This window comes from Ovis aries, chromosome 4, assembly GCF_016772045.2.
Source record: "Ovis aries strain OAR_USU_Benz2616 breed Rambouillet chromosome 4, ARS-UI_Ramb_v3.0, whole genome shotgun sequence".
Taxonomy (NCBI): Eukaryota; Metazoa; Chordata; class Mammalia; order Artiodactyla; family Bovidae; genus Ovis; species Ovis aries.
The window spans coordinates 25,972,970-25,990,842 of NC_056057.1; positions in this window are offsets into that span (position 1 = coordinate 25,972,970).

The window sequence follows — 17,873 nt, forward strand, 5'->3', positions numbered from 1 at the left end:
AGTTGAGATAGTTTTGAGCAGTTTCTACTCTTCTAGTGAGTGACTTCACTTTCACTTTTCACTTTAATGTATTGGGGAAGGAAATGGCAACCCACTCCAGTATTGCTGCCTGGAGAATCCCAGGGATGGGGGTACCTGGTGGGCTGCCGACTATGGGGTCGCACAGAGTCAGACACGACTGAAGCGACTTAGCAGCAGCAGCAGCAGTGAGGACAAAATACATAAATATATACAAGATATGACACATGAGTTGTGCTAATTTCAATAATTGTGCATAAAAATGAAATGGTCTTATATTTGCATTTAAGACTGACATTGTACACCAAGATGAATAATAAGAGTCATATTGCAATTTTTTAACTTGCTTTTTACTCACTAAAAAGAACATGAAATAAATTAAAAATCATCAAGACAAGTGGAGAGCCTGCAGAAAAAAGGAAAGAGCTCTACATTTTTGTATCTTTAATGAAAATTGTCTTACTTTTTGAAAAAGTGGCCCCATATTTTCACTTTGCACTGAGCTTGACAATTTATGTAGCTCCTGTGTAAGCTCAGTATATGTACCCTCTGCAGCCTCTGCAACCTGACTTAGGCATTGTCCTTTATAATTCACTTCCGAGTCTGATTCTGTGTCCCTTCTACCTCAAGAATCTCAGAGCTACCCAGTGACCTTTAACAGATTACTTTTCTGTTTAATCTAGCTGGGCGGGGTTCTGTTCTTTGCAATCAAGCACAGTGACTGATAACAATAATAACTAAAATTCATAGATTTTTACTCTATGCCTAGTGCATATTCTCATAATATTGAGATAGGTATGATCAGCTACATTATCCAGATAAGAAAATCTAGGGTAAAAAAATCAAATAAACTGTCTGAGTTCACCAGCAAATACATCCAGGGCCAGGATTCAAACTCAAGTGTCTGATTCCAATCCTATGTGGAGCCACATTTACTGTCATTTGTCCTGTTAAACTTTGTTGATCCCTATGGCAAGAATTTGACTAAGTTCTGTATAGGCACTGTGCCACCTAAACAAATAGCCATTGTTAGAATCCGAGACAGTACATGTTTGATTCATCTTGTTGCTGAAAACATAATTCTTAGGAAAGATCCAGTAAACTCTTTTCTGAGAACCACATTGGTGGTGATCAAGAATGTTCAATGGTTTTTATGTCTCTGGGATTCATTATCTCTGGATTTTATTTCCCTCAATTTTATAACATTTTACAAGCCTAGGATTACATTGATTAGGAAAAGCAGACAAAGGGAGGAACTTGGATGGCTTTAAATACAAATATTCACCTCTTTTCCTGTTTATCGGAGGTGTTAAAATATTAATAACTTTCCCAGCAAGTTGTTTTCATACTGCTTGTGCTATTTATTGTGTCTCTGATTGAAGTCCACACAGACATCTTGGCAGGAGGCAAAATTTTGCAATTACAATAGATTCTTGGAAAGTTCTGCATAAATAAACAAGGGACAAAAAGACTGAGCTTGATGGAATTTGGAAGTTCAGACAATACCTACCTGTACAAAGTTGATCATTCTGCCCTGAGTCCTGTGCTCTGTGAAAATTAAATCACTAATTTAGGATGCATGTTGTTGCAGTTTTTAGATGTTCCCAGTTTTTGCTGGTACAAGGTAATAAAGACATGGTGCTTTTTAAAAAAGCATACAATGTACTGTAAAAAAAAAAAAAAGAAAAGAAACATGTAATGTTGGCTAAACGGTGCAAGTTAAAACACTACAAACCACAAAGGTGAGGATCGTAGGACAAATATTTCTTTACCAGCTATGGGTGGGATGGTGTCTTTATGATTTATTCTGAAATAACAAAACAATCTGAAACAATGAAGTGCTTCTCTGTGCCTCATGAATATATATGAATTCACTTCATGATAGAACAAGTCATTGGCTGCCTCTGCCAAACAGCCAGAAGGGGATGATTGATCGTTTTATGCAGAACCTTTCACAGTCTAAAGGGTCTTGAAATCTGTGGTTGACAAAATGGGAAACACTGCCAGAAAGGAATGTAACTCTTCAATAGTATCACAATATTTATACTGATGACCAGAAGTACTTAAGAAGTAAAAATCACAAACTTCCCAAATCCACTACAGATTTGTTTACATAAACTATGTTTCTATTACTTCTTTAAATAAAAACACTTATTGCCTTTAAAGTATGTATACTAGAAAGTAGATTTGATTAGCCTTAGTTGCTCACTTCATACATACTGGAGACTTACTGTTTTCATGAGGGAAAAAAAAAAATTTTTTTTTACCTTAAGTGAATATGAGCAAATGATTTATTTTATTCACAAATAAGGGAAATGTCCCTTCCTGAAATGTAAGTGGTATAAATTTTTTTATTTACTTAGAATCTAAAATTATATCTTCATATAATTAGGTGATCATTCACTACTGTAAGCTCATTTTTCAAATTTATGGCTACTTGAAATTATTTGGAGAGAAACGGATTACTTATACTTGCTTGTATCCATAAAAATGCTGTCTTAATGTAGATCCCCCCAAATGTGAATTCCAAGATGTGGAGTTAGATTTATTTGAAGGGTAATCATGGGAATCAGAAGTGAAGGAGCAGGAAGAAAGAGAATGGAAGGAGAGGCCAGTACAGGTGTGCATTACTGAGACGGCTGCTGGAGGGAACAGGGACGCAAAACTGCAGGAAACTGAGAAACAAGCTCCACTGGAAGGACAGGTGCTGTGTGCCAACCCCCAGCTACTGTCCTCCATTGGCTGAGGGTTACTCTCCTGGGGACATCAACTCCCTTCCCTGCTGGGCTCGTGTGTGCAGGCTGAGGATACTCCCAGGGCTTCAGAGAAAGCTCTGCAACAGAAAAGTGGAGACTCTCCTGCCTAGAGGTGCAACAAAATACAAGATGCCCAGTTCAGTTCAGTTCAGTTCAGTCACTCAGTCATGAACAACTCTTTGCGACCCCATGAATCCCAGCATGCCAGGCCTCCCTTCCATCACCAACTCCCGGAGTTCACTCAGACTCACATCCATTGAGTCAGTGATGCCATCCAGCCATCTCATCCTCCATTGTCCCCTTCTCCTCCTGCCCCCAATCCCTCCCAGCATCAGAGTCTTTTCCAGTGAGTCAGCTCTTCGCATGAGGTGGCCAAAGTACTGGAACTTCAGCTTTAGCATCATTCCTTCCAAAGAAATCCCAGGGCTGATCTCCTGCAGAATGGACTGGTTGGATCTCCTTGCAGTCCAAGGGACCCTCAAGAGTCTTCTCCAACACCACAGTTCAAAAGCATCAATTCTTCAGCGCTCAGCCTTCTTCACAGTCCAACTCTCACATCCATACATGACCACAGGAGAAACCATAGCCTTGACTAGATGGACCTTAGTCGGCAAAGTAATGTCTCTGCTTTTGAATATACTATCTAAGTTGGTCATAACTTTTCTTCCAAGGAGTAAGCATCTTTTAATTTCATGGCTGCAGTCACCAACTGCAGTGATTTTGGAGCCCCCAAAAATAAAGTCTGACACTGTTTCCACTGTTTCCCAGTCTATTTCCCATGAAGTGATGGGACCGGATGCCATGATCTTTGTTTTCTGAATGTTGAGCTTTAAGCCAACTTTTTCGCTCTCCTCTTTCACTTTCATCAAGAGGCTTTTCAGTTCCTCTTCACTTTCTGCCATAAGGGTGGTGTCATCTGCATATCTGAGGTTATTGATATTTCTCCCAGTTCCTTTAGGGTTTCAGATAAACTGAATTCTTTTTAAATTATAAATATTACATGAAGTATACTTACACTAAAAATGATTCTTTATCTAAAATTCACGTGTAACTAGGCATCCTGTGGTGGTGTTTTTTTATTCCCTTCTAAATCTGGCAACCCTACCACTAGCAAACTGCTTGGGATGGGTTGGCGTGAGTCTGAACTTGCCCAGAACTGTTTATCTCTGCAGCAGCTAAAATCAGAGGTGAGCTGAGGGCAGATAAAGCAGGGCACCCAAAAGTGGCTGCTACACGTGGGAATTCTTAGATAAAGAATCAGTCTAACTTCACCAAAAAGATCACATAACACTCATTCTATGTGTGTCGTTTTTCTAATTAACACTTTTTTTTCTTTTTGCTACAAAGAGGTCTCCATTTAACATCCTCGTAAATCAGCTTTTACTCAACTCTGTACAGCACCAGTTTGTTTAGCCAAAATTATGCAACAGATTACTTATCTCTTGAATCTTAAGTCCTCTTAGACTTGCTCATGCCACTTTCTTGCCACACTGTGATCATAGATGCTTTATGTGCTACCCGTAAATGTTAGTCCAGGTCATCTGAGAAGCAGATGAAAAGAGAGGACCAGCCATGCATGAGATTTATGAGGGGCAACAACACCTGTGAGAGGAATATGAGGTTTGACCTGAAAGAGGCAACGGAAAGGATGGGTAGAAGACTGTTAGACTGTAGTACAGTTTTAAGAGATCTGTGTAGGGCCTTGGGCAGTCAGTTTTCAGAGCTGTGTGTCCTTTGGGGGCAGCAGTGCTGCAGTTGTGACCCTGGCACACTCAGTCACTGACCAGGAATGACTCCTGGGAAGCATGGCCTCAGCGTGGACAAGAGTGGACCTCACAGCGCAGTACCTGGGGCCGTTGTCAGTTGGGTTCCCTGCTATCATGAAGCTCACTTTCAAGGGCAATTGCTACTCAGTTTCACAAGAAAAGGTACAAAACACACCTGCTAAATGTATTCATTAACTGACTGAGTTCCCTGTTTAGAGAGAGCCTTGAAAAATGCTTAACATTCATATGCATAAAGTTGAAGTAACTGTGGGATCTGATTTATAAAGATATTTTAGGGCAGGGAAGTTTTGTAGCATTTTTTCCTTATCATTTTTTCTTAGACAAGAGCCTATTTCACCAGCTCCTTAGAATTGTCTTGTAGTAAGTTGGCAAAATAGAGTAATAGTATCTACTTCTTAAAGCTATTGTAAGGATTCTATGAAGATAACTCAAATAGACCCCTTAGCATATCACTGCCACTTTATAAAAGTTCAATTAATATTGGCTATTGTGCCAGTCACTCAGTTGTGTCCAACTCTTTGTGACCCTATGGATTGCAGCCCGCCAGGCTCCTCTCTCCTCTGGAATTCTCCAGGCATGAATACTGGAGGGGGTTGCCATTTCCTTCTCCAATTGGCTATTCATGCCAATATGGCATGGAAAGTGGCCTCCTAGGTGATGCAGTGGTAAAGAATCTGATGCAGGAAACCTAAGAGATGTGGGTTTGATCCCTGGATTGGAAAGATTCCTTTGAGTAGGAAATGGCAACCCACTCCAGTATTCTTGCCTAGGAAATCCTGTGGACAGAGGTGCCCAGTGGGCTACAGACCATGGGGTCTCACGACTGAGTGACTGAGCACATACACATGGCATGGAAAAATGGTGACGCATGTAAGATTGCCTTGCTTTGAATATTATACCTAGCTCCACACTCCCAGGGAAGAACACAACGTCTCCCTTCCTGGTGCCAAAGAAACTGGGGAAATATGGGAGATGACGGATGTGTTAACAAACCTTATTGTGGGGATCATTTCACAGTATATATGTATATCAGATCATCACATTGTACACTACATGAAGTTATATTTCAACCATATCTTAAAAAGCTCAAAATATTTAAAAAAAAAAAAAAGAAAAAGAAAGAAAGAAACTGGGAGGAATGGGTCACCAGGATTGATTCTGTTACTTGCTTTAAGTCATAGAGGCCTGAAACTTTGGGTGTATGACTCTTAAGCCTACCAACTCTATGTCTTGACATCTACTTCTACCTAATAAATCACCACTAAAACTTAATGGCTTGAAACAATACATAAACATTTATTATATCTCAAGTTCCCATTGGTTGAGAACTCAGGAAGGGGTCTTATGGGCCGTTCTCACTTGGAGTTTCTCATTCAGTTATAAACAGATATTTGCTGGTCCTGCAATTACCTGAAGGCATGACTGAGTTTGGAGGATCCATCTCCAACATGGTTTTCATTAGACTGGCATGATGGTGCTGGCTGCTGGCTAGAGGCCTCACATCCTCTACACAGCAATGTTTGAGTGTTCTCGTAGCATGGTGCTGGCTTACTGGAGAGACAAAGGTGAAAGCTACAAGGCTTCCATGACCAAGTCACACACCATTCCTTCCCACAATGGCTCACACAAGGCTAGCACACAAGGATTATTGGGAATTGTCTTGGAGCTAATATGTTTACTAAGACCTACAGAATATAGAATAATTGTAATTTTATAATTGTACTATGAATAATTATAGGAATAACTGCCTTTAATAAGAGTGCTTCTAGTGCTGGATAATACAGACAAGAATCATCTTTCATCAGAGCTAGACTAAGTCTTGGTTTTTTAATTGTAAATATAGGCAAATGCAACCCGACTGCCATATGCTCCCCTTTTGTAGTTGTTGTTTAGTCGCTAATCCACGTCTGACTCTTTGCAACCCCATGGACTGTAGCCCTCCATGTTCCTCTGTCCATGGGACCAGGTGAGAATACTGGAGTGTGTTGCCATTTCCTTCTCCAGGAGAGCTTCTTGACCCAGGGAGCAAACCAGTGATTCTTTGCTGCTGAGCCAGCAGGGAAGCCCATGCTACCCTTTTGGAAAGCCTAAAGCAAGGCTGTAAGTGGGCAGTTTTCATGCAGAATTCACCCCCAAAGTCACATTTGGCTTGGCCTAACCAGTGCATATTGAAAAGCAGAGACATTACTTTGCCAACAAAGGTCCGTCTAGTCAAGGCTATGGTTTTCCAGTGGTCATGTATGGATGTGAGAGTTGGACTGTGAAGAAAGCTGAGTGCTGAAGAATTGATGCTTTTGAACTGTGGTGTTGGAGAAGACTCCTGAGAGTCCCTTGGACTGCAAGGAGATCCAACCAGTCCATTCTGAAGGAGATCAGCCCTGGGATTTCTTTGGAAGGAATGATGCTAAAGCTGAAGCTCCAGTACTTTGGACACCTCATGCAAAGAGTTGACTCATTGGAAAAGACTCTGATGCTGGGAGGGATTGGGGGCAGGAGGAGAAGGGGACGACCAAGGATGAGATGGCTGGATGGCATCACTGACTCGATGGACGTGAGTCTGAGTGAACTCTGGGAGTTGGTGATGGACAGGGAGGCCTGGCATGCTGCGATTCATGGTGGTCGCAAAGAGTTGGACATGACTGAGCGACTGAACTGAACTGAACTGAACTGAACCAGTGCATACAATGAATATGCAATTAAATGCCTTTAGAGCAGCATTTGTTCTCCACTTTGCCACCACTCTCTACACTTTTAAATCATACAAGTGATATATTGTCTACTAGACCCCTGAAAGGCCCCAGAAATCTCTATGTTAAAGTAATGGAATTTCTAAGTGTAGCGAGCAGAGGGCCAAGGGAAAAGAGGAATAGACCAAGAGTTCCTAAGGCAAGCGCACTCAGCTGTCTTCCTCTATGCAGAGGATTTTATAAGAACAAATGAATGTCTTGGCAGTGTCATGAAAGATTTAACATGGGCAAAAGAACAGTGCTCTGAGAGTAAAGTCTATTTAGTACTAAAGTACGGAAATGGAAACTTCTGCGGAGGTCTTTAGAAGTAGGAAAGATCCTAATCTGCCTGGAAGAATTTAGGTGTGGTTTTTCTTGGGGGTAAATGGATTGGTTTATATAACTTACACAGTTTCTTCTATGATTTTTTGACCCCCTTCTCTGACTTTTTAAAGAGTTATCCGTCCTCCCCCCACCCTTCCCACACACAAAGTCCCCTTAGGTGCAGAGTATGTCATGACTCTCTCATGAAGCTCAGCAATTCACTCTTCTGGGAAATGGGAGACCACCCAGGCAAGCAATGATCAGCTGCCCTCTATAACCTATGTATCTGACTTGCTGTAAATTGTCTGTCATTTCATTCTTCCATTTGTAGAATTATTTTCAAAGTCTGGTCATTAGCACTATTAGTTTTCAAAAGTTTCTATTATTTTGTTTCCTTTTTCCTCCAAAAGTATTCTCCATGCAAAAATATTCTGATTTTAGTATATCCAACAATATATGCATATCTTTAAAGTTCAACACTTTCAACTAAAGAACAAAGTAGTCTGTAATTTACGCTTTATCCAAACCCCAACATTTTCAATGTGTGTGTTCTCATGTGAAGAAATCCAATGCTTCCAACATATTCTTTGAATGTTATGTTTTCTTTTCTAAACAAACAATGTGATGATCAATTTCAACCTTATGCCCAGGCTTCTATCCAAGTGTGTTTCCCATTAAAGTTCATCATAACTTTTCCAAATGTGTTTCTCAAACAAATCAAGATTCTTTTATCCCTATATAGCTAAATAGTCTTGATTTAATTTGAAAGAAATTTCACATATCAAAGGTCAACAGAAATTGTAGCTTAGTGCCACTGTTAAAATTTTCATTGCAATTGGAAAGATTAAAAAGACATAATATACATCACTTTATATTCTCAAAATTTAGAAACTTCTTAACTCCGTTTTTCTCTTGTGTTCATTCAGTGAAGTTTTTTTTTAACTTTATTCAGATATAATTGACAAATAAAATTGTAAGATAGTTAAAGCGTTCAAGGTGATGTTTCGATACATACATTTTGAAAAGATTCTCCCCATCAAGTTAATCAACACATTTGTCACCTCATTTATCTTTTTTGTTGCTGATTCTACTGTTTTAACAAAAGTCAATAACGTAATACAGTGTTACTGACTATAGTCACCATGTTATACATTACATCTTTCGACTTTATTCACCTTACAGCTGGACGTTTGTATCGTTTTTTTTTACCAACCTCTCCCTGTTTCCTCCATCATGCATCCCCTGGAACCTCTTTTTCTAGTTGTTTTTATGAAATTGACTTACTTTTTAAGATTCCACATATAAATGATTTGTTGTTGTTGTTATTCAGTTGCTAAGTTAGATCTGACTCTTTGTGATCCCATGGCCTGTAACATGTGAGGCTCCTCTGTCCTCCACTATCTCCTGGAGTTTGCTCAGATTTATGTCCATTGAATTGATGATGCTACCAAACTATCTCATTCATGCAGTATTTGCTTTTCTCTGTCTGGCTTATTTCACTTATAAAGCCCTCAAGGTCAATCTAAGTTGTCAAAAATGGCAGAATGTCCTTCTTTATCTTGACTAAATAACATTTCACACATATACGTGTGTGTGTGTGTGTGTATGTGTGTGTGAGTGAGTGTTGTGTGATGACAGAGGATGAGATGTCTGGATGGCATCACTGACTCGATGGACATGAGTCTGGGTGAACTCCGGGAGTCGGTGATGGACAGGGAGGCCTGGCGTGCTGCGATTCATGGGGTCACAAAGAGTCGGACATGACTGAGCAACTGAACTGAACTGAACTGAACTGATAGACAAATTGTTTTCAAGTCTTGGCTACTATGAATAATGCTGCAATGAATACGGGAGTACAGATACCCTTTGATATCCTGTTTTCATTTTCTTTGGATATATACCTAGAAAGGAGATTGCTAGATCACATGGTAGTTCTATTTTTAAATTTTTAAGGAAAATCCGTATTACTTTCCACAGTGGCTGCATCAATTTATATTCCCCAGCAGGACTCAAGGGTTCCCTTTTGTCCACATCCTCACCAGCATTCTAACAAGTGTAAGGTGAAATCTCATTGTGGTTTGGATTTGCATTTCCATGATAGTGATTTGAGCACCTTCGCATATACCTGTTGGCCATCTCTATGTCTCCCTTGGAAAAGTGGCTGTTCAGTTTCTCTGCCGGTTTTTTAAATAAAATTGTTTGGGGGACTTTTGCTGTGTGAATTCTTTAAATTTTTTGCATATTAACTCCTTATCAGATATATGATTTGCAAACATTTTCTTCCGTTCCATAGGTTGAGGAAATTTGGATATAAATGAATAGTAGATGACAGTTGTATGCTAAGTCGCTTCAATCATGCCCGAATCTTTGCCGCCCTATGGACTGTAGCCCTCCAAGCTCTTGTGTCCATGAGATTCTCTAGGCAAGAGTATTGGAGTGGGTTGCCATCTCCAAGGAATTTTCCTGACCCAGGGATTGAACTCACGTCTCTTATGTCTCCTGCACTGGCAGGCAGGTTCTTTACCACTAACTCCACCTGGGAAGATTTAGTTGATTTAACAGCATTGTGAATATGTTTTAAAAGTCCAATATCTTAGTTATATGCTATGAATAATGATACTTGGGATTGACTTTAAAATATTCTAAAAAATTATGGAGAGACAGACAAAACAAGATTAATAAGATATTTTCTCTACATATATGATGTTTGAATTTTAGAAAGAATAGAAAAAATGTTATCAGGAGTGGTAATGATAAAGGAAGGCACACGAGGGAGAAAGAATAGAGTTACCCATGGTTCATTAGCTTTAAAATATACATTATACTTTTAAAAGCTCAATAAAAAGGAATATGTTAAAACATTATGTTGAGGTTTTATTGTATATGTGGGGGTGTATATGGTAGTCTCTGAATACCACATTAAGAATTTAATTATCTAATTGTAATACTCCCATCATTAGGTTGAGAATTTCCATGTAGTGTGTGTGTGTGTGTGTGTGAGTGTGTGTGTGTGTGTGTGTGTGAGTGTGTGTGTGTGTGCATGCGCTGTAGGGCAGATAGCAGAGAGAGGGCAGAGAAGCAAGAGGTCCTGGGGCATCAAATGTTTCAAAACAGAGGCGAATGAGTTGTGGGAGCCGCCACCAACCTCTGCTACCTGAAACCTTGCCATTTTTCCCACTGTGCAATATAGGAACGAAACATCAAGGAAATCATGCCCAGACATATTTCTGGCAGAGTCTGGCCTTCAGCTGGACTGGAAAGAAGGAGATGGTCTACTGGATCCAGAGCAAGAGATCAAGGAGTGGAAATAATGACACTCTCAACTGGGGTTTGCAAACTTCAAGTTCAGGGAGTACCAGCCACTCTGTCAGCCTCCTTAGGCAAGCAGGAGCTTTCCCTAAACATGGAAGGCCCAAGTGACTCATTTTGTGAGAATGCTAAACAAAGCTTCTCTGGGTAAGTCACTGTAAAGAGTTCTGGCAGCAGCTTCAGGCTTCACAGGGCATTTGTGGAGGCAGCAGAGGAATGAGGTCACATGAGCTAGGAAGAAACCTCTGGACAAAGACAAGGATTCAAGATCAGAGAACAAACACGAGTGGCGATAAGAGTGGTATTGGTTACAGGGAATAAATCAATACGGGCTAGAGCAAAGATGCCCAATCTGCTGATCTGGTGGTGGGAGTCACCATGACAAGCTAGGACCTTAAAAATGCAGACAGCAAGAAAAGAATAAGAAAGAAGAGAGTGTGAGGAGGAAAGAATATTAGCAGGAGAAAGGAAAAGCAAATAAGCATGAGGGTGGATACTAACCCATTCTGCAGAGTATCTTTATTCCAATACTTTGGCCACCTGCTGTGAAGAACTGATGCATTGGAAAAGACCCTGATGCTGGGAAAGATTGAGGGCAGGAGGAGAAGGGGGCCAGAGCATGAGATGTCAGAGGATGAGAGGGTTGAATGGAATCATTGATTCAACAAATGTGAGTTTTAGCAAACTCAGGGAGATAGTGAAGGACAGGGAAACCTGGTGTGCTGCAGTCCATGGGTTCTTAAAGAGTTGGACATGACTTAGTGACAGAACAAAGGTATCACATGGGATTCCCAGGTGACTGGACCCGTGGTACAGAATCGGCCTGTCAATGCAGGAGGCACATGTTTGACCCTGATCCAACAGGACCCTGGAGAAGGAAATGGCAACTCCAGTACTCTTGCCTGGAAAATTCCACAGACAGAGGAGCCTGCCAGGCTACACTCCATGGGGTCAAAAAGAGTTGAACATGACTTAGCACACACATGAGATATAACATTTACTCCAACATACCAGCACAAGCTGGAATCAAGATTGCCAGGAGAAATATCAATAACCTCAGATATGCAGATGACACCACCCTTGTGGCAGAAATTGAAGAAGAACTAAAGAGCCTCTTGATGAAAGTGAAAGAGGAGAGTGAAAAAGTTGACTTAAAACTCAACATTCAAAAAATAAAAAGATCATGGCATCTGGTCCCATCACTTCATGGCAAATAGATGGGAAACAATGGAAACAGTGACAGATTTTATTTTCTTGGGCTCCAAAATCACTACAGATGGCAACTGCAGCCATGAAATTGAAAGACGCTTGCTCCTTGGAAGAAAAGCTACTACCAACCTAGATAGTATATTCAAAAGCAGAGACATTACTTTGCCAACAAAGGCCCGTCTAGTCAAGGCTATGGTTTTCCAGTAGTCATGTATGGATGTGAGAGTTGGACTATAAAGAAAGCTGAGTGCTGAAGAATTGATGCTTTTGAACTGTGGTGCTGGAGAAGACTCTTGCGAGTCCCTTGGACTGCAAGGAAATCCAACCAGTCCATCTTAAAGGAAATGGGTCCTGAATATTCATTGGAAGGACTGATACTGAAGCGGAAACTCCAATACTTTGGCCACCTGATGTGAAGAACTGACTCATTTGAAAAGACCCTGATGCTGGGAGGGATTGGGGGCAGGAGGAGAAGGGGATGACAGAGGATGAGACAGTTGGATGGCATCACCTACTCGATGGACATGAGTTTAAGCAAGCTCCGGGAGTTGGTGATGGACACGAAAGCCTTGTGTGCTATAGTCCATGGGGTCACAAAGAGCTGGGCACAACTGAGTGACTGAACTGAACTGAACTATGGAAGAATAATATTGAGGTAGACTACCATAGTGAATTCAGTTTACCTTCTCCTTAACATGTGCCATTTTTATGAGACATTCCACTGTTTGGGGTTTTTTCTCATAAATAAACAATATTCTTACCCTAAATCAATTGTAACATAGCCATCAACTACAGTTCAAGAAGAATAAATAAAAAAGCAGTTTTGCTTGACGTTTGTTTTTATTACATACTCAAATATTGGTTCAGTTCAGTTGCTCAGTCATGTCCGACTCTTTGTGACCCCATTAATTCCAGCATGCCAGGCCTCCCTGTCCATCACCAACACCCAGAGTTCACTCAAACTCATGTTCATCGAGTCAGTAATGCCATCCAGCCATCTCATTCTCTGTCATCCCCTTCTCCTCCTGCCCCCAATCCCTCCCAGCATCAGAGTTTTTTCCAATGAGTCAGCTCTTCACATGAGGTGGCCAAAGTATTGGAGTTTCAGCTTTAGCATCAGTCCTTTCAAAGAACACCCAGGACTGGTCTCCTTTAGAATGGACTGGTTGGATCTCCTTGCAGTCCAAGGGACTCTCAAGAGTCTTCTCCAACACCACAGTTTAAAAGCATCAATTCTTCAGCACTCAGCTTTCTTCACAGTCCAACACTCACATCCATACATGACTACTGGAAAAAACCATAGCCTTGACTAGACGGACCTTTGTGGGCAAAGTAATGTCTCTGCTTTTGAATATGCTGTCTAGTTTGGTTATAGCTTTCCTTCCAAGGAGTAAGCGTCTTTTAATTTCATGGCTGCAATCACCATCTGCAGTGATTTTGGAGCCCCAAAAAATAAAATCTGACATTCTTTCCACTGTTTCCCCATCTATTTCCCATGAAGTGATGGGACCAGATGCCATGATCTTCATTTTCTGAATGTTGAGCTTTAAGCCAACTTTTTCACTCTCCTCTTTCACTTTCATCGAGAGGTTTTTAGCTCCTCTTCACTTTCTGCCATAAGGGTGGTGTCATCTGCATATCTGAGGTTATTGATATTTCTCCCGGCAATCTTGATTCCAGCTTGTGCTTCTTCTAGCCCAGCATTTCTCATGATGTACTCTGCATAGAAGTTAAATAAGCAGGGTGACAATATACAGCCTTGACCGCACTCCTTTTCCTATTTGGAGCCAGTCTGTTGTTCCATGTCCAGTTCTAACTGTTGCTTCCTGACCTGCATATAGGTTTCTCAAGAGGCAAGTCAGGTGGTATGGTATTCCCATCTCTTTCAGAATTGTCCACAGTTTGTTGTGATCCACACAGTCAAAGGCTTTGGCATAGTCAATAAAGCAGAAATAGATGTTTTTCTGGAACTCTCTTGCTTTTTCCATGATCCAGCAGATTTTGGTAATTTGATCTCTGGTTCCTCTGCCTTTTCTAAAACCAGCTTGAACATCTGGAAGTTCACGGTTCACGTATTGCTGAAGCCTGGCTTGGAGAATTTTGAGCATTACTTTACGCAGTAAAAGTGAGAAATAGATTTAAGGGACTAGATCTGATAGAGTGACTGATGAACTATGGACGGAGGTTTGTGACATTGTACAGGAGACAGGGATCAAGACCATCCCCATGGAAAAGAAATGCAAAAAAGCAAAATGGTTGTCTGGGGAGGCCTTACAAATAGCTGTGAAAAGAAGAGAAGCAAAAAGCAAAGGAGAAAAGGAAAGATATAAGCGGCTGAATGCAGAGTTCCAAAGAATAGCAAGGAGAGATAAGAAAGCCTTCCTCGGTCATCAGTGCAAAGAAATAGAGGAAAACAACAGAATGAGAAAGACTAGAGATCTCTTCAAGAAAATTAGAGATACCAAGGGAACATTTCATGCGAAGATGGGCTCCATAAAGGACAGAAATGGTCTGGACCTAACAGAAGCAGAAGATATTAAGAAGAGGTGGCAAGAATACACAGAAGAACTGTACAAAAAAGATCTTCACGACCCAGATAATCACAATGGTGTGATCACTCACCTAGAGCCAGACATCTTGGAATGGGAAGTCAAGTGGGCCTTAAAAAGCATCACTATGAACAAAGCTAGTGGAGGTGATGTAATTCCAGTTGAGCTATTTCAAATCCTGAAAGATGATGCTGTGAAAGTGCTGCACTCAATATGCCCGCAAATTTGGAAAACTCAACAGTGGCCCCAGGACTGGAAAACATCAATTTTCATTCCAATTCCAAGGATAGGAAATGCCAAAGAATGCTCAAATATTGGTTACCATTTCAAAATATGTCACATGTCATCTCCCATTTCTTCCCTGCCCAGACTCATCAGGTCCTTTGAGGGTGGCTGCCTCAACAAAGGAGATGGGTCTCTTCAGCCTACTTATACAACTGACTGTGCCATTTCATCCTGCCCTCTCACCTGTGCTCTTTCCTGATTCCATTTCAGCATTTTTGAAACTTTAGGCTTTGCCTCTCTGTTATTGGACTCAATATAATTCTGTTTACCTGGCTTTGGCTTTTAAATATTTGCTAGTCTAGGGGTAGCTTTTCATGTTCTGGCTAGAGCAGAGGAGAGGAGAAGCTAACAAATAATAGAGTCCTGGCACCTTCCAATGTGTCTAACCACAACTTTGATGGATGCTAAAAATAGCATTTATAGGAAGTGAGCCTTTGGTGGGAGGCCCTGCAAAACTACACCTCGTTCTCTTCTGTGTCCTTCTGCTGTTGGTTCCCTTGACTTCCTGCTTTCACCTGATCCAGCACTAAAGTCTGAAAGAATGAGTCTCAACTGCAACTGCTTACTAGAGACAACTGGGTGACTTTAGCAAACACTGGTGCCAAGGTCCTAGCCTCCATGATTTCATTGTCATCAGCCTGGGGTGCTGCCTGGGCCCTGGGATCTTTCAGGTTCTCTCATGTAATTTTATCATACAGCCAATGTTAAAATATATACTGCCCTAGAAAGAGACCCCACAGTTCTGGGGTTGCCTAAGTGATATTCCAATCTGACCAATCCCAGTTTATTCAAATTGAGGAGGAAATGGGATTGAAAATATGATAACTGAAGTGTCATTTACTACTAAAGTACTAGTTCTGAAAAAGGATAGAGCCAGTCTAAGTGTATCAATATGCATCGGAACACTGTATCATTTTCTCAGCTCACTGAAATGAGGTCATCCAGACTGAATGCAAGGAAGATGTTCATGGTACACTTAGGGCAATGTAGAGAAAGGAAGACTGAAACCAGAAATATGTGGTAATTGTCGTAGACATTCAAAGCCAGATGCAATTCAAGAGGTTTACAGAGTGTATAAAGAGACGGTGCCAAGCACTGAAGAGAAAAGGAACCAGAGCTACAGCCTGGAACCAACCATTAGGAAAAGGAAATAGAAAAGGCAACATGAGACATTTACTAGCTGATTCCAGTTAATTCCAGTGGAAGGAGTGTACACAGTTGCCTAATTGTGCTGTGCAAGTATAACTTGGCAAGCTTCTTGGCAAGCTTCGCAGGTGGTGCTAGTGGTAAAGAATCCACCAACCAAGGCAGGAGATGTGAATTTGACCCCTGGGTCAGGAAGATCCCCTGGAGGAGGGCATGGGAACCCACTCCACCACTCCAGTATTCTTTCCTGGAGAATCCCATGGACAGAGGGGCCTGGTGGGCTATAGTCCACAGTGTTGCAGAGTTGGATACAACTGAAGCAACTTAGCATGCAAGCACAGAAGTATAACTTGGCACTTACTTGCTCACAGGTCCTAATACAAAATTCCTCACTCTGTTCTCCTTTGAACACATTGTATCCGTCTATATAGACTGAGCTACACTGCAGTAAAAAGGTTTGTCTCCCCTATGAAACCTCCTAGGATCAATACCACAAAGTGTCTCGTCACACACCACGTCCACTGGGAGGAGGTAATAGTCATTCAGGAACCCAGACTGATGAAGCAGCCACCATCTCAGAGTTGACCTTCTCATGTCAGAGCAAAAGAAATGTCATGGAGGATCTTGCACTGTTATATAAATGCTCCCATTCAGAAATGACTCGAATTATTTCTATTTACAGCTCACTGGCTGTAGCTAGTGACCTGGCCCCGTGCAATGAGAAGGGACCAAGGAAGTGTAATCTAACCATGTGCCGAGAAGGTGAGAGGACCAGAAATATGAGTCTTCAAATGGTACCACATCATCATGGAGAAACAGTCAACTTTTCCTTTTTCTTCATGGAAACAGCTATGGATAAAGATATGCAAACCCAGACAGCTTATTAAAATCAGAGACATCCCTTTGCTGATAAAGGTCCATCTAGTCAAACCTATGGTTTTTCCAGTAGTCATGTATGCATGTGAGAGTTGGATCATAAAGAAGGCTGAGTGCCAAAGAATTTATTCTTTCAAACTGTGGTGCTGGAGAAGACTCTTGAGAATCCTTTGGACTGCAAGGAGATCAAATCAGTCAATCCTAAAGGAAATCAACCTTCAATAGTCACTGGAAGGACTGATGCTGAAGCTGAAGCTTCAGTATTCGGCCACCTGATGTGAAGAGTTTACTCACTGGAAGAGACCCTGATGCCGGGAAAGATTGAGGGCAGTAGAAGAAGGGGGTGACAGAGGATGATATGATTGGATGGCATCATCAACTCAATGGACATGAGTTTGAGCAAACTCTGGGAGATAGTGAAGGGCAAGGAAACATGGTGGGCTACAGTCAGTGGGGTCACCAAGAGTCAGACACGACTGAGCGAATGAACAGTAACAGCAACAGCATCATGTTGTATAGTGGGTTGTACCCACTACAATGTAATGAAGGAAAGAAATTTTCTCTTTTATTTTTTCTGATGAGTCCCTAGGGCCTAAAATAGTTCTTTAACAGAAAAGAATTTAAACAAATATTTTTGGATAAATAAAACTCTTGTGAGAAGTAAGAATAGGAAGAAAGAGAGCTAAGGGTAATGTTATCATTTATCAGAAGGACTATGACTAATTGCTATCAATCATTTCAAAATCACGAAGTAAGACCCTTCCATAGTCAAATGATTCACTAACTTTATTGAAATGATGCTGTCCTCACTTTATTAAATTGCTTCAGAATTCTTACTTCAATTAAGATCAAGTACAAATCCCATCTATGTCCAGTATCGTGTATTTA